This window comes from Ostrea edulis, chromosome 7 (genome assembly GCF_947568905.1).
Source record: "Ostrea edulis chromosome 7, xbOstEdul1.1, whole genome shotgun sequence".
Lineage (NCBI taxonomy): Eukaryota > Metazoa > Mollusca > Bivalvia > Ostreida > Ostreidae > Ostrea > Ostrea edulis.
Window position 1 is genome coordinate 2,484,394 of NC_079170.1, and position 16,953 is coordinate 2,501,346.

Consider the following 16,953-nt stretch of genomic DNA (forward strand, 5'->3'; position numbering starts at 1 on the left):
ATGGATTTTTAATTTTTTTTAAATTAAATATCATGAATTTAACACCAGTATTTAATTATTTCAAACACTTTTTAATCTCAAAGGCAGGCATGAGTATGTAATTTAAGTGATTAAATAATTTTCTTGCAAGACAAATACACACAAATACACACACATACACACTAATATAAATAAGGAAGTTAGCCATAAGGAAAACATGAATTTGAAATTTATTTAAACATTCATAGTTTCCATATGTTCCCAGCCCTAGCCACGTGGAGGCCTCCTTTCTGTAGAGCCATACTTTCTTTTTTTTTGAAATGAAAAATTTAAAGCCAAAGGACCAAAATCATGAAGAACACAACATACAAAAATTTAAAACACATAAAACATCTGTAAATTTACATTTATAATTTATTTTTTGCTTATGTTAAATAAAAAATATTGAAACCAAAGGAAACCAAACTATCAAAAATATAAGAGACAAAAATTTAAAACATCTTTAGTTTTACATTTACAAACAAGAATTTCATTGGCATGTCATTTTCTGCTCATGTTAGATAAAAATATCAAAACCAAAGGACCAAAACTATAAATACGAGAGACAAAAATTAAAAATACACGAAACATCTTTAGTTTGTTTTTTAAATGAAGCAATGAAATATTTTAGGACCTTGACCATAAAAAGAACAGATCAATAGATGAAAAGAGATAGGAATATAAACACTTAATACTATAAAAAATATTTCAATATTACATAATTATAATTTTTTTAAAAAATAAAACAATCCGTTTCATATAAAAATCATTAAGATTATATATTTCATTACGATATCCTTGTTTGGGAAAAAGAGGATGCCAACAAAAGCCATTACAACAAAACAAAAAAATAAATATTTAGAGAATTTTAAAAGACCATATGAGATTCATAATTGAAAAAAAAAACATTTGTAACATTATATTAGCATAAAAAAAGTTATGCAGCTAAAGACCAGAACATATGAACATTAAAATTAACAAAATGCAAATGGAATGGGTGAGTAATAAGCCTGAAAGTAACCCTACTCAAAGTTCTAACCTACACAAGATCAAGCTGTATTCAGTGGACGCACCTGTCTGGCGGGGTAGGAATAAGCCTGAAAGTAACCCTGCTCTAAGTTCTCAAAATTTACTACATTATAATTAAAAAAAATGAATATGTAGGTTAGAACTTAGAGTAGGGTTACCTTTAAGGCTTATTCCTCCCCCGCCAGACGGGTGTGTCCAGTGAATACAGCTTGATATTATGTAGGTTAGAACTTAGAGTAGGGTTACTTTCAGGCTTATTCCTCCCCCGACAGACGGGTGTGTCCAGTGAATACAGCTTGATATTATGTAGGTTAGAACTTAGAGTAGGGTTACTTTCAGGCTTATTCCTCCCCCGACAGACGGGTGTGTCCAGTGAATACAGCTTGATATTATGTAGGTTAGAACTTAGAGTAGGGTTACTTTCAGGCTTATTCCTCCCCCGACAGACGGGTGTGTCCAGTGAATACAGCTTGATCTTGTGTAGGTTAGGAAGAAATTCAGTTGTTTCATTAAATGTTTGTAATTCTATGATAATTTTATTGTACAAATATAATATTTACATTTTTTTATCTAGTGCATTTTTATGGCTTTGGTCCTTTCACTTTAATACTTTCTTTTTTACAAACAGAAAAATTGTATTGTTAATGAAATACCATAGATTTTTTGTGTAATTTACATTGTTGTCCACTACATTCTTTATGGTTTTGGTTATTACGCTTCACTAATTTTATTTCACACAGTAGAAAAACAAATTATCAACAACTGAAATTGGTTAATGTTAGTATCACAAAATTTATTTATTTTTGATATAATTTTTTTGTATGTTCTACTCTTCATGGTTTTGGTCCTTTGGCTATAAATTTTTCATTTCAAAAACAGAAATTATGGCTCTACAGAAAGGAGGCCTTCACGTGGCTAGAGCTGGAAACATATGGAAACTATGAATGATTCAAAAATTCATATTTTTCTTATGGCTAATGTCCTGATTTGTATAAATATGATGGTGGTTACAAAGTGGTAAATTGTTTGCTTATTAAAAAACCATTTTATTATAGAGCAATGCATTGAAATCACTGACTTATTTATGTATCATTATTTCTTTTTTTCCCCCTCATTAATATACATTTGACTATATTCCATATAGCACAAAGAAATTTATATTTTTCATCAAATCATACATATTTCATGTATACAAATAGCAAAATACCAAATGCCTGAGGTGTCATTGGAGGTTTATATAGGGTTTCAATAAACAGGGTCTTCTGTCAGTAGTTGTGTATACACAAAGGGGTGTTAAACAGGCTACAGTAACAGGATATGGGGTCATGTGTTGGTAGCTGTGTATACACAATAGGGTGTCTTCAAAGAGTCAAGTTGTATCATTTACTTTCAATAATTAATGGCCTTTATTGGGATTAAAAATATGATAAATGAAATCAATCACTTCTCAGCATTAAATTTAACTATATAATTCATTGAAAACAACTGTGATATCACAAAGCTGGCTTGTTTCTTGTTGTCTGGTGTCTGAACAACAGCTTTAGTGAGCATTTTTGTGACTTTTAGTCCAGTGAGGTTTTGTCCCGTGACTTTTTATCCTATCTAATCAAAAGTCATCATTGTGACTTTTTATCCTATCTGTCCTATCTAATCAAAAGTCACCATTGTGACTTTTTATCCTATCTGTCCTATCTAATCAAAAATCATCATTGTGACTTTTTGTCCTGTGACTTTTTGTCCTACGGATTTTGTGACTTTCTGTCCGTAATCTAGATAACATTATACAGATTTTTAGCGGAATTTTATACTTTGATGCATATATTTTTTCTTTGAGCAGTCACTTACAATTCGCATCTTACAGTTCAACCATCTCATGCTTAAAGAAAAAAAGGCAGGGCCGTAAATTAACCTTCAATTTGGAAGAGGCAGGAAATTAGGCGGGGGTCTGGGGGCCGCCCAGGCCCCCAGACGCTGAGCACATTTTGTGCACACTGAACACGTTTCGTGCAAAATCCTTGATTCTAGGGCCTTCTAAGATGTTACTTGACTAACTCATTCTAAAAGAAAGATTTGGAATGCTTTTTAAGGGAGGTATCATGTTCTTAGTTATTGGAAACAACATAAATTCTAATGAACTTTAAATTTTAAATTTTTTTGGCTCAAAAGTTGGAGGAGGCATGTAATTTACGGCCCTGAAAGGTTTTCATGACTGATCCATACACAAATAAAGGGATCAGCATTATGGCCTTCATGAAATGGCATGAAATTCTCATCGTTGGATAAAGCAAAATTATATATATATATATATATATATATATATATATATATATATATATAATACATAGTGTTTAGCTAAAACTCAGAATTCTTTTTATGCTGATATATATATATATATATATATATATATATAGATAGATAGATAGATAGATAGATAGATAGATAGATAGATAGATAGATAAATTCTCAGTTAATGTACACAAATCTTTATTCTGAAAAAACAATTAAAGAATTCCAAAACTGTCCTTCTATACTTATTCATATTGCTAAATGTTTGCAGAAAAGACAAGACAAATATAATTATATGCATGTAATTATAATGCGTTTCATTTTTTACACAATGTCAAACATAAGCACCCTCAATACCAAGTAAATTAACACAATGTACGCTTCGCTGAGATCATGTATTCATTTTTGAAAGGTGATATTGCATTAGTGTCTCTATCAATACGTATAATGTCTGATACGAAATTATGCTGCCAGAATATTGAAAACATCAATGGAAACCGTGTTAAGATATTGTTGTCAAACATTATAAACTCAGACATAAAGGAAATCATACACATTCTAGAAACCTTAAGTGTCTGCACTCATGGGGTTCCAAAACAGATAACGCACACATAACGTACATTTCACGTTTGCAAAACTCATTTTCCATACTTAATTTTGGTATATATGTGTGTGTGTGTATGTGTCGACTTTCCGCTCTGTTGAGTGACATTTTCTGCAAATATGAATAGAGATGAAATTGTCTATATGGGGCTATCATAATCATCAAGTATAACTAGTATTGCCTTAACAATAAATATCCGTTGACCAGGGGGTATCATCGTTTTTCAAAGGAAAGGGGATCGGAATCACAAATTGAAAGTTTATTGGCTTCTCAAAACATCTTGACAAGCAGAAAAAATGGTGGATAATTTTTTATATAAATGCTCTATCGTCTTTATTCACAATTCTCAAGCTATAAATCGTATTTGTAAAGGATTTGATAGGACCACATTGAAACATCATATCTAATAGGAAAACCATCATTTACAACTGATATTTCATACAACATTTCACGTTCCTTCAATCTAGCATTGCTAACAGACGTACGTGTATGTTACAAACAATATATATTAATGTTTGGAATATTTGACACTAACATTCTCTGACAGTGGAAATAATGTATCATGATTGACGGAATGTAAAGTTCGATCTTCAATACAATTGAGTAGTTTATGATATAAGAAATGTACGTTACAATATATAAGGTGCATCCCCCCATAATGTCGTAATTATATGTAGTCAGAATCATCATCTACAATTTCAGAAATGGGAACAATATCGTCTAAAAATTGGCATATCCATGTTAAATTTGTTTACATCACCAGATTTCAAAATCAGTGATCTCGTCAAACTTTATCCAATTACTAATTTCTGCATTGTTTCTGATTTCATTCTTAAACATAAATTACTTCAAAACCACGCGGTCATATACTTTGTGCAAAGTTAGACAAATTTTTAACACAATGTCGTATGATTTGGTAACGTATGCTAGTCAGTAACGCAGGTTTCGAACAATGCATTGTTGCTTAAACAAAGGTTAAGGACATTTCATAATTTTTTATATTCGATTACAAATACGCAAGATGAATGAAACGTACAGTATTTCATGTTTCATGTATTATACTATTTTCACCAGGCATATATTGCATTGAAAAACTCGTTTTTTCAAAACATGAAATACTGTACGTTTCATTCTTATCCATACGCTAAGAGAACACAATATTAAAATTTGGATAAATCAAAGGCTATATTCTCTTTTAAAAAATGAAACCTATGGATCGGCGACATGACTTTATAAGATACACATTTACAGAGCTCCAGTTAATTTTTTATCACAAAGAGTATTTACCCCCTGATTTTCTAATCAATGAGTATTTTGCTTTTCAGAAGAATTCAAAAGTGTATTTTTTTTAATTTACTGATTATCGTTGTTCTTTTGCACAGCACAGAAGATGTCACCAGATAAACGATACTTCTTCCATTAAAGCTGACATGAAGTAATAAATACGTACACCTTTCTCATCTTATCCGCCATATTTCTTTCAGGTAGCCTAATTTACTCTACCCGTATATACCCCAAATGTGATTGTCACACCTGGGTGATTTTTCTAGTTGGACTCGACCAGTGCACATCTCCGATAGTAATATATAGGGAATGAGAAACAAATAAAATAACATTTTAAAACATTATGCTTTGCTCAAAATTACAAAATATTGATTGTATACTAATGCAACATTCTGGAAGTTTAGACAAGTTAGACAAAAATGCAAAAAAAAAAAAAAAAAAAGCTTTTCTTGCATACTTGTAAGTGCATGCAAGTATTTGCATTTTCTAATAAAATAAATGCGGATAAATCATTTGCCAATTACATACTGATAGAATGGAATAGGCAAAGAGCATAAAATATATTATTTATATCAATTCTTGCAAAATAAAGGTGCATGCCATATGCATAATATGCAATGCACAAGGTATAATCGCCAAAAAAAGTATCAAATACGGGCGTCTATTCAACAGGTATCGGAGATGTGCACTTACCGAAAATATTAGATTCTCTTTATTTTGACAAATCCACGAAACAAAATGATAAACTCCATTTGTATCTCGTTAGAACTTTACAACACGTTCTCATTCCATTATACAGATTGCGACACACTTCACCCGTGCCAAACAGTGTGTCTTCAATCAGGGGAGATGTCAGAGTCGAAAAATTTTCCTGTATTGAATGCTTGTCTGGTCGAGGTTTTGCAGTTTATAGAAATGGGGAATCTAATATCTGGTTGGGTATATTGCGTGCACAATTAAAAATTTCTCGATGATCATATACAAACTTGGATATACAAATAAGGGAATACTGATCGAAAATATACATCTGTGTGCAAATGCGTGTATTACATTTGCAATCCACAATAAACAGTTCATTACACAAAGACACATATGAAAGGAAATTTATAAACGAAAATATAGTTTTGTTGTCTCTTTTGGAACCACATAATTATTTACGGTCTCTGTATGTCCATATTCATTGAGAGAGAGAGAGAGAGAGAGAGAGAGAGAGAGAGAGAGAGAGAGAGAGAGAGCGACCGTCCTACTTCGATTTATAATATACCATTTCACAGAAGGAAAGAAAATTGATCACTTATATAAATGTAAGCTTTCAAGCATTAAAAATGTCCAGCTATTTAAAAATTTGTGATTGACAATATATTGGAAACTTACAGGAGTTGATGCTTATAATTGAATTCATTACAAATTTAAAAAAAAAAAGAATATTAGTTTGAACTGTGCATGTAGAAAATACTGACTTTGTATGTTAGAATAACGGGAAAAAAGAAAATTGTCAAAAAAAGTGGGGAAAGCAGACCAGCCTTCCTGCCCACCCCAACCCCCTGTTTTCGTGCCCGAAACAACATATCAATTCGTGTTGAAAGAAAGGTGCATATCTACATTTCATTAAATTCCAAAGGAGCTCGAATTTATGTGTTCCCCTATTAATTATTTTGTATGCAAGATTCGTTCCCGAATTTAGAATCATGCTTTCAGTCAGAGCAGAAATGAATTCATGTTGAAGTATATCTAGTTTGAATGCAAATGTTGGGTTCCTTCTTTTAATTTCATCAGACTCATTAGAACCCCCTCTCCCAAACTATGCAGCTTTGTTTCTATTGATATCTAAATCGGTATATGAATCCGGATATAAATTATATAATGTTTTTTCGTGATCATATAGATATGGATACTGATAATGAAAAAAGAAAATGTTTATACTCTTGCCTTCTGCATATCCTACTAATGCATTACAGTATATTGACATTGTATCATATCAAATAAAAGCTAACTCGAATTTTACTGATTTATGCATACTAACATCTTATCGAATACATTTGAATTTGAAATTTCTACGTACAGCGGTATGGCCATTGCGCCAGATCTACGAAATGAAAATATTTATGAATAAATTACACTCAAGCCTCAAAGTAATCATTATGGCATGTTACAGAAACGTTAAAACACACAAATGCTATAGTCCTGCAATGCATGCATGCGATTTTTCTGAATGCAAGGTGAAGATAACGAACAGTGATCAATCTCATAACTCCTACAAGCAATACAAAATAGATAGTTGGGCAAACACGTATTTATGTATTCATGTATTTATGTATTCATGAATGAAGTTCCTACGCTTGAAAATATCTTGGTCTTTATGCATTTTGTTTTGTGATTTTGGTTTACCATTCTTTACAATGTGTAAATGAAGGAAAACTTGGTAAAGGGTGCAATTCTACATGCACCATACAATTAGTATACATGCATGTGTTGCAAAACAAAATGTACATGTAATAACCAGACATGTATCGTCATTTTTCAGGGGGGGGGGGGGGGGGTACAACAGGGGAAAAAATGGAAAATTGGATTCTTCAAAATTTCTTGCCATTCAAAATAATAATTAAAAAAGATGAACGAAAACAGCAATAAAATAAAACAAAACACCCAAACAAACCAAGATGTTTTGTCCGATGTTCAAAGTCCTAATGTGGGGTGAAGGGTTAAAGAGTCTTTTACTTTGACTACCTCAATAATTTCCCCCTACACTTCATTTTCTTCAATCGTTGGGGGTCGGATGGGGTGGTTAGAGTCCTCTACTATGAGTGCCTCATATCTCCATTTTCTTAATTGGTAGTGGTGTGTGTCTTCTACTATTATATCAGAACTTTCAAGCTGGGGTAAGTGGGGGAGGGGTTGTCACTCAATGTATCTTTTATTTGCATTACAAACTAACAAAAAATGGATATTGTTATTAAGGGTGGGTAACAGACACTCTTGTCCTCTCCCCTTGATGTTTGATAACGACCCATAATATGATAAACTCGATTATTACATTTTGCATTAGTACAATTTGCGTCGAGTTCGACGGAGAATGTGATAACGCAAAATGGCATAGATATATAAGATCTATTGAGCGCCAAATTAGCATAAAATGAAGTAATTGAAAATAACATTATTTAAAAATATGTTTAATTTTTAATTAATGCGTGCTTTAAATGAATCAAAGAAATCTGTATTATCAATTAATGAGAGCAATATTGAGTTACTAGTACTGTTCTCTTTTTATTGAATTAACGATATCATTTGTCTTAATAAGAGCACGATTATTACAAGATCATCGGTTCTCTCTCTCTCTCTCTTGTCGTTATCTCTCTCGTTACCCCCCCCCCCCTCTCTCTCTCTCTCTCATCCCATACACTCGTACAGTGTTGTATATGCAAATTTATGTACCTAAATGATTTCCTGATTTATAAATCTGCAATACTCTGACCAGTAAATCATATGGTATAAGGATTCATGCACAATACAGGGTAAACATCAAACTCTGATACTTCCCCTGATTGAAGATAGCTGATCGGCACGGGCTAAGTGTGTCGCAGTCTGTACAATGGACAATGTTGTTTACTGTTGGAATGCAAATGGAGTTTATCGTTTTGTTTCATGGATTATGCAAATAAAGGGAGTTTTACTACTACTTAGAGTATTTTCGACAAGTGTACACGTACATCTGCGGTCCTTTACAGATATTACGAGTAGGCCCAGGTAAATAGTCGTCCGCATTCGATGCGTTTTCATGGCGAGCATACATGCCATTTTTATAAGTACAGTAGTATTTATGTGTTTGCCTTTTACTTGAAGTAATTGTGAATGGTATAGATTGTATACTCTTTGCTTATTCCATTTTATCAATAGATAAAAGATGAAATATTTCTCCGCATTTTTGTATAGTTTTGACATATTTACTGCAAATGTACGCACGTTCACGTAAAGAAAAGGCATTCTATATATGTTTATCCAAATATATATATTTAGAATGATTTACTACTGTACGATATGTTTATTATAATTTTGAGCACTGCGTGGTGTTCCAAAACGTGATTTCATTTCTTCGTGATGTCCTATAAATTAGTATCGGAGATGTACGTGTTACCTGTCGAAGCTACCCGCACAGGTAAATCGAAGACACTGATGTGAAGTGAAGCGTACCAAAGCTCGTCCCCTTATATACCATGAGAACCCCGATACATATAACAATAGAAATTCCAACTAATATGGCGGATTAGCAGAGAAATATGGCGGACATATAGAATTATACTATATTTATTAATTCATGTCAGCTTTAAACTTGAACTTAAAGTTTATACTAAAAGGCCGCTCCAGCTATTTACGGAGAAAATCCTTTGTAGTTCTTTAATTTAAAACTATTCATTGTCATTTGAAATTTGATATTTATCATTGATGCATTAAATTTGAATATGTCAGACATTCAAGTCACATGATTATGACCTAATTTTGTATATCATTCGTCCACGATCGATAATACAAGGGTTTTTTTCCCTGTGCTTTCGACCGCACAATAACTCTTTAAGAAAGAAAGTATAACAATTAGGAATATATAATAGTGTTTTGAGTTAACTCTTCCAATTTTTCAAAATTGTGATTGTCATCCAAATGTATTTCATAGCGCTAAATATCATGTATGATCAATCCCTGGGCTAACCTCACTTCATATGAATAGATAATTCATATTTATATCATACTACATGTATCACAAATACGCGGACTAATAAGCATTACTTTGGGAGTGTAAAGCGTATTTACATTCGCTAATGAGTAATTATACGCATGATTTTCAACTTAAATGCGTATTTGGTAAAATTTAATGAGTATTTACGCTGATACGCACCTTATCTGAGCTCTGCGATTTACCAATTTGAAAAACACACAATAGAACTTATCATTTTTCAACTCATTCATGCTATCGAACTTCATCAAAAAATCTGTTGTTATGCGTACCTTTTATATATCACTGATAATGAAATATAAAATACCTGCTCTGGTTTGTAACGTACGTTTCATTTCTGTACATAACGGTATTCCTTACTACAGTAGTTGGCCATAAGTAAGTTCACAAAGAGAATTTTCTCTATATATTTAATGCAAATCTATCTTTTTTTCAAAATCTTCTCTTACACCCCCCCCCCCCCCAATTACACATACTTATATAAATAGTATATACTCTCAAATTAAGATTCGTGTTAAAATCGTCATATCTTTACAATATATTGTCATATAAGTATTCTTAAATTATTATATACTACTGTGAATACTTCTGAGATCAGTGCTTTTTATTTCATCAAAATTGATGAAGAAATGCGGTCAGAAAAATTGTTTAAAAGTATATGGTTTTGTATTAAATATATAGTGAACATTTTCTTTGGGAACTTACTTATGACCTTGTACTGTATACTATGTTTACATATCAATGGATAAATATATGTTAATTTCCAGTTATGGCAACCATTTCTTTTAAAAATTCTCATTGAATTTCTAAATGGAATAGGTATGTACTAATAAAACAATTAAAAAAGAGAAAACAAATACTACGTTAAAGGAGCCTGCATGTGCATATTTTTTTTATACTTGCATACTGTATTTACTAAACTATAATTATACTGATTTGATTGCAGTTTTATATGTATTCAAGCAACAATATCATTTTCAGCTGTTTCTGAAACAGTTGGATTAACTTATCTAATATATCAGGTTGTTAATTTAAATCCTGTCTACAATTAGTATTTCATGTATAAATGTAATTATAGATGTGTGCAGTGCAGAAGTGTTAACTTTGCCAGTATCAGTACCTCCGAATGATTGTTATTTATTTTCATTGTTATAATTAATTGCTTGTTTAACCTGTGGTGCATCCCCCCCCTCCCCCCCGGTAAATAAGCAATATACATAGCTTATAGTGTAAACAATTTGTAAGGAAGAAATTTTGTCTTGCAAAAAAATTATTTAATCACTTAAATTACATACTCATGCCTGCTTTTGAGATTAAAAAGTGTTAAGTGTTTGAAATAATTAAATACTGGTGTTAAATTCATGATATTTAATTTTAAAAAAAAATTAAAAATCCATTTAATTCATTTTGGTGACAAAATGACAGGTGATGGGGCATCATCTTACATTAAAAAATAAAAAATTATACATATACTTGAATTTATAAACTTAGAAAAACCCACCAACATTTAAACTACATCATCGTCTTTAATTTGATCGGGCGTGGTATACCTTATAATACGTCACAAGCAATGGCGCCGGCAAATGGCGCCGGATGTATTGGATTTTTCTATGAATTGGCTGTATAACGGTAACGGTACCAATTCAGTGTACCATTTTTTCCAGATAACCATTTCTCAACCCATCTAAGAGGATATCCTGTGTATATTATCGCAGTATTGGGTATAGTGTACTTTTTTCTGGGTATAGCACTTTTTGGGGGGTATTGCACAGATTCCAGGCACCGAGAAAAATGTAATGTTAAGCGAACTTCGAGCCCGAGTAAAAAAAATGGAGATCCCGAGCATAATTACTCTAAACTACCGTATTTTGCCGAATATAATACGCACTTTTTTTTAGAGAATATTTTTGTGCCAGAAAGGGGTGCGTATTATATACCACAATAGGTTTTTGACCTTTTTTTCCAGATGAAACTCGGCGATTAAGTAGTGTAATATTTCACTCAAAGACCAAGGCTTCGGATACTGTACGCCTTTTCACGTTCACCTATTTATTAACTAGAAAATTCGACCTCAAGAAAATTACTACAGAAACGTAAAATTGCAGAAAATGTGATATGTATACTTACAATATCTAAATAATTCAATTATCATGAAACAAACAGCCAATCAAATTGCATTGGATCTGACTATTCATTACATCGCATGCCGCCATTATTTAAAGCATGTGTACACAATAATGCCTTGTCACGTGCTAAAATTGTTGGAAAATAATTTTTGTCACTTGCTAAAAGTTGGTTTACTGAAAGTTTTATGAATAGGCCTAATTTTTAATGAAATACTAATTTGAATCTTTGAAATAACTATTCTTGCATAAAAGCGTGTGTTTTACGAAGCCATTGTTGAGTACATTGTGCTTTTGTTAGATACCCCCTCCGGGTAAAGAAATACCTAACTAAATTTGTTTTCATACATTTTAATAGTCATCGTAGTTAACGAGGAGTTGATAATTTGCATCTTTGTACATACCATGGTGTGTTGATTACAGTAAAATAAGCGATAGTTTAATTGTTTAATTTTATTTTTATAACATCGGCTATTTGATTGATTTTAAGTTTCAACAAAGGAAATATCGAGTCAGTTAAGACTTTAATGCTACAAAATCTCGTGCTTTGCTGAAATGAACAGGCTTGTCCGGGTTGATATTTTCACTGAAGATTCTCATTGAAGATTACCGCGATGTAGACCTCATCTCAAAAAGTTTGCAAATTATTGTGCGTTGTTTAGAATTCATTATTTCTGCAAAAATATTAAGTGAAAATTAACACTATTAGTATAAAATAAAGATTACCGCTTGGTCAAAATTTTTGCTGCGTATTATACACCCGAAGTGCGTTTTTTCACCAACTTTTAGGCTCAAAGTGGGGGGTGCGTATTATACACCACTGCGTATTATATTCGGCAAAATACGGTAAATCACGAGCATTCTAATTGTTCTTATATAATTACATTATATGATGCAATGTGGAAGGTGTGTCCCACAACAAACCCCCTGGTGGAAACAATGCATCCGCTCCAAGTTTGTGGCATGTGGTTCAATTACTAAGTGCATCGGGTTGACACACAGCTTCTTATGGCAGATATGGCTAACCTCCAGACATCCACCTGGGAACTGTGACCTTGTCAGGTGCATCTCTACCATAAGAGCCACCCGGTGCGCCTTTTCCTGCTTACTACCCTCCTCTGGCCAGTTCACCTTCAGCACCCCATACCCACTACTAGATACCGCACCCTTCCAAATGATACAGCCGCCCCCTGGTTCCCCCACCCTCTCACTTTTTTAGTCTAATTTTATTTTCAATAGTTCAAAGAACACATCCATCTCATAAATATACTAGAAAAAATCACTACCTGCACTTTTAAATCACATGACAGTCAGAAATGGGGTCTCTATAGGGAAAAGAGTACCAATTATTTTCCCATAGAACTCAATACAAACCTTTGGTGCTCTCGCTGTTTCACTATACTGATTTCAGACAAATACTTTACCTCATTTGAAAGTTCATTCCATGCACTATTACCAAAATTTTAAAAAAATACATATATATAGCGTCCCGTGCCTTCTATACCTCACATTTTGCCTCCTTCACAACCTACTGCAATTCCGCACTCAAATACCACTTCTCTGAAAATTAACACCTAGACCCCTATAATTTCCTGTGCCAAAAATATATTAACTGCAATACTTCCTCAACCCATTATTTATTTCAATCCCTTATATTGTTACTTTCAAATGAAAATTATTTCATACCTCATTTCCACCAATCAGGCAATACCCACTCATTTTTACCTCTGCTTTTTCTTGGGTAAACTATATCCGGTGTAAACATCCAGGGGTTTGGTACTCTCATTCCTACAGATCATGGCAGCGCGCGTGTTTTGTAGAGCTACAGCGATTCTAAAACAATCCTACAGCGATTCCTTAGTCTCACAACAGCAAATATTACCGTAAAAAGTTTGTAAAGAGATGAATAGTTCTTGTTTTGTTCTCGTTTTTTCTTTTCTTTTAGCTAAAATCATTTGCTGAAACATTTGTAGAAAATTCCCAATTTGTTCGATTTTGACGCTATTTTCCCCAATCGAATGGGTACCGGTACCAGTACCAGTGGGTAGAAAAAAATCGTATGTCGTATGTCCATATTTTTGCAGCTCCCATCTGAGATCATTGTGTCTACAAACTGGAATCTATACTAGTCTACATAAGGATATGGCATTACAACTTAAGAATTATATGTCATGTGTGGATTTTGAATGTCGGCCTGGATAGCTCAGTGGTTAGAGCACCTGACTAGTAATGCAGGGGTCCCGGGTTTGATTCCCGGTCCAGCCAAAGACTTTTTCCTCTCTCCTATACTACATTTGGTGCCGTTGACCACCCCTGAATTTGCAAGTTGGCCTGCCAGGGGTGAAATGAACCTGAGTTGATATTGGAAGACAATTATAAAAAGAGAAATATTATAATTGATCTTAAGGAGGGAGGAATGTAGTAATTAGGACTATACGGACCGTGGATATCGGCCTGCATAGCTCAGTGGTTAGAGCGCCTGACTAGTAATGCAGGGGTCCCGGGTTCGATTCCCGGTCCAGCCAAAGATTTTCTCCTCTCTCCTATACTACAATACATTCCTACATAAACCTTTAGACTCCTATATTGCCCCACGCTAATGGGTGATGGTCACATTGGTGTACATAAATTTAAATTTCCTATAATCCTTTAATAGTCCTTACTCCTAGAACACAATAAAGGCCAAACTTTCAAACAACATCTTGAACATTTATATCAAATGCCATATTAGATCTATACCCCAGTGGTTCTTGAGAAAAAGATTTTCAATATTATGAATTCTATTTAAATCCTTGACCCCCTTTTAATATTCCATCATTCTCCCTAACAGACAGCCGTGGCCTCCCCCACACCCCCAGTTGGTTGAGTGTTTTTTAAGAAAGTAATTTTTCTCCATTCGTGGTCTATATCCCCTTTTTGGGTAGAAAAAAGTACACACATAGGTCCCACCCCCTTTCAATATTGCTTGGATCCGCCACTGGTGTTAACGCACTCAAAGTTACGTCAGGCGAAGTAAAGGTCGACAATCCCATACATTTGTTTTATGTGTAGCGGTCAGCCGCATTCGATCACCGTTGGTCAGTTAGCTCAATTGGTAGAGATTCAGGGGGCCCGGGTTCGAATCCCGGTCGCGGTCTGGTCACAGGAGTAGGCAATTTTATCAATAAAGTAGAATTATATGAGAAATGGGCATAAATACTACCACTAAGCTTCGCGAAGCTCAGTGGTAGTATTTATGCCCATTTCTCATACATTTCAACTTTATTGATAAAATTGCCGACTCCTGTGTTTTTACTAAGTTAGTAAGTACCTGCAAATATCCCTAAAATGAACTCAGAACTGTTCTTCACGGCGCGGCATCCATTTTTGTTTTCACAGCAAGTGTCTTCTGCTTCATAAAGAAAGACAACTCTGGTAGATTTTTAGGATAGTTGGTAAAATGGGTAGTAAAAACCGGGCCGGGCCGGGTCAGATCACCTTCGTAATCCGAATTTTTTAGTTTTCTTCGTTGGTATGTCACTGTTTCTTTTGAAGCTTACGGAATATATTCTCAATGATACATTTAGTCTTGGAGAGAGTTGTATTTCTTGAAAACAAAATCATTGGCGAATCCAGAAAATTCTCTCAAAAGTGGAGGTGAATCAAAGACCGCAAAATAGCAATTGCTAAAAAAAAATTGGTTGATAATGTTAAAATAAAACCCACCCACTAGATCCGCCACTGTAAATTATGTAGTGCTCAGCTAAAAATTATCATTACAAAATATCAGCGAACATCTATCATATCTTCGATTTCCCACTCTACACATTTATTAGATTGTCAGAATATTTGTAGTGTGAGGGTAGTGACAGGCCCTCACCACAGTTAGAATACCTCCCATATACCCGTAACGTAGCAGAAAATTGCGGAATCGCTCCAAAACGATTTTAAACTTATCAAAGAATAAACGCGTACATTTAAAGTTAAATTTATATACAACTAACCTCATTGGTAATTTGTAAGTCCTTAACACTGTAAAAAAAATCGTATAATAATATTGAAAACTCAACATTTTGAAATGTCACTTTTCTCGATTCGAACTGACTGCCATTTTACCGGAAACTGCCATCGGAACACCCTGCTGTTTTCCAAAAACGAACGCTTACCTAATTTGCAAATAAGAACGGCCCACTACCATATAAGGCATTGGTGGGAAAAAAACCCGGTTTATACACATGGCGTGGAGACAGAAAGTTGACGATCTGAGCACTGCGTCTTTACCCCTTTACCCCTAAGTCTTTCTGTAAAACATCTTTCACAGTTCTGTCAATCCTAACCAATTTAGAAGTCAGACTTTTCTTGTTTCCAGGTTTTTTGGAACATGAAAAAGTTTTCCCACAGCTTATGCAATTGTTGGATTCCATTTTGATTATGAGATCATATAAACCATTAAAGGAAATTAGGAATGTTGATGGCTTCATCCGTACCCGCCATTTTCTGAAGCATCCACTGTTTTCCCATAATTCCTGCATGCCTCAGTGCACTCTGGTTAGTTTTCTTTATCAATGAAATCAAATTTCAGCAAAAGTTTATATAGGGAGAATATTACTTCAATCCCATGTTACAATATTTAGTTAACATATATTTCTCGATTTCTAACGTTTATTTCAAACTTTAAATTCATTTTCATGTCAAATAACGAAGTAGTAAAGATCGTAGTAGCATTTTCCGTAAAAGGCTATGGGCGCACTTGTTTCAGAAATCCGGGTGACGACCCGGTTCACATTTATCACATGACATAATGACCCGGTCGGTCTCGCTGAAACAAGTGAGAATTCAACCGGAAAATGGCTGCCATTATCGGTAGTGTAGCTGCGATGAATGATTTTCTCGCAAGTGACGAG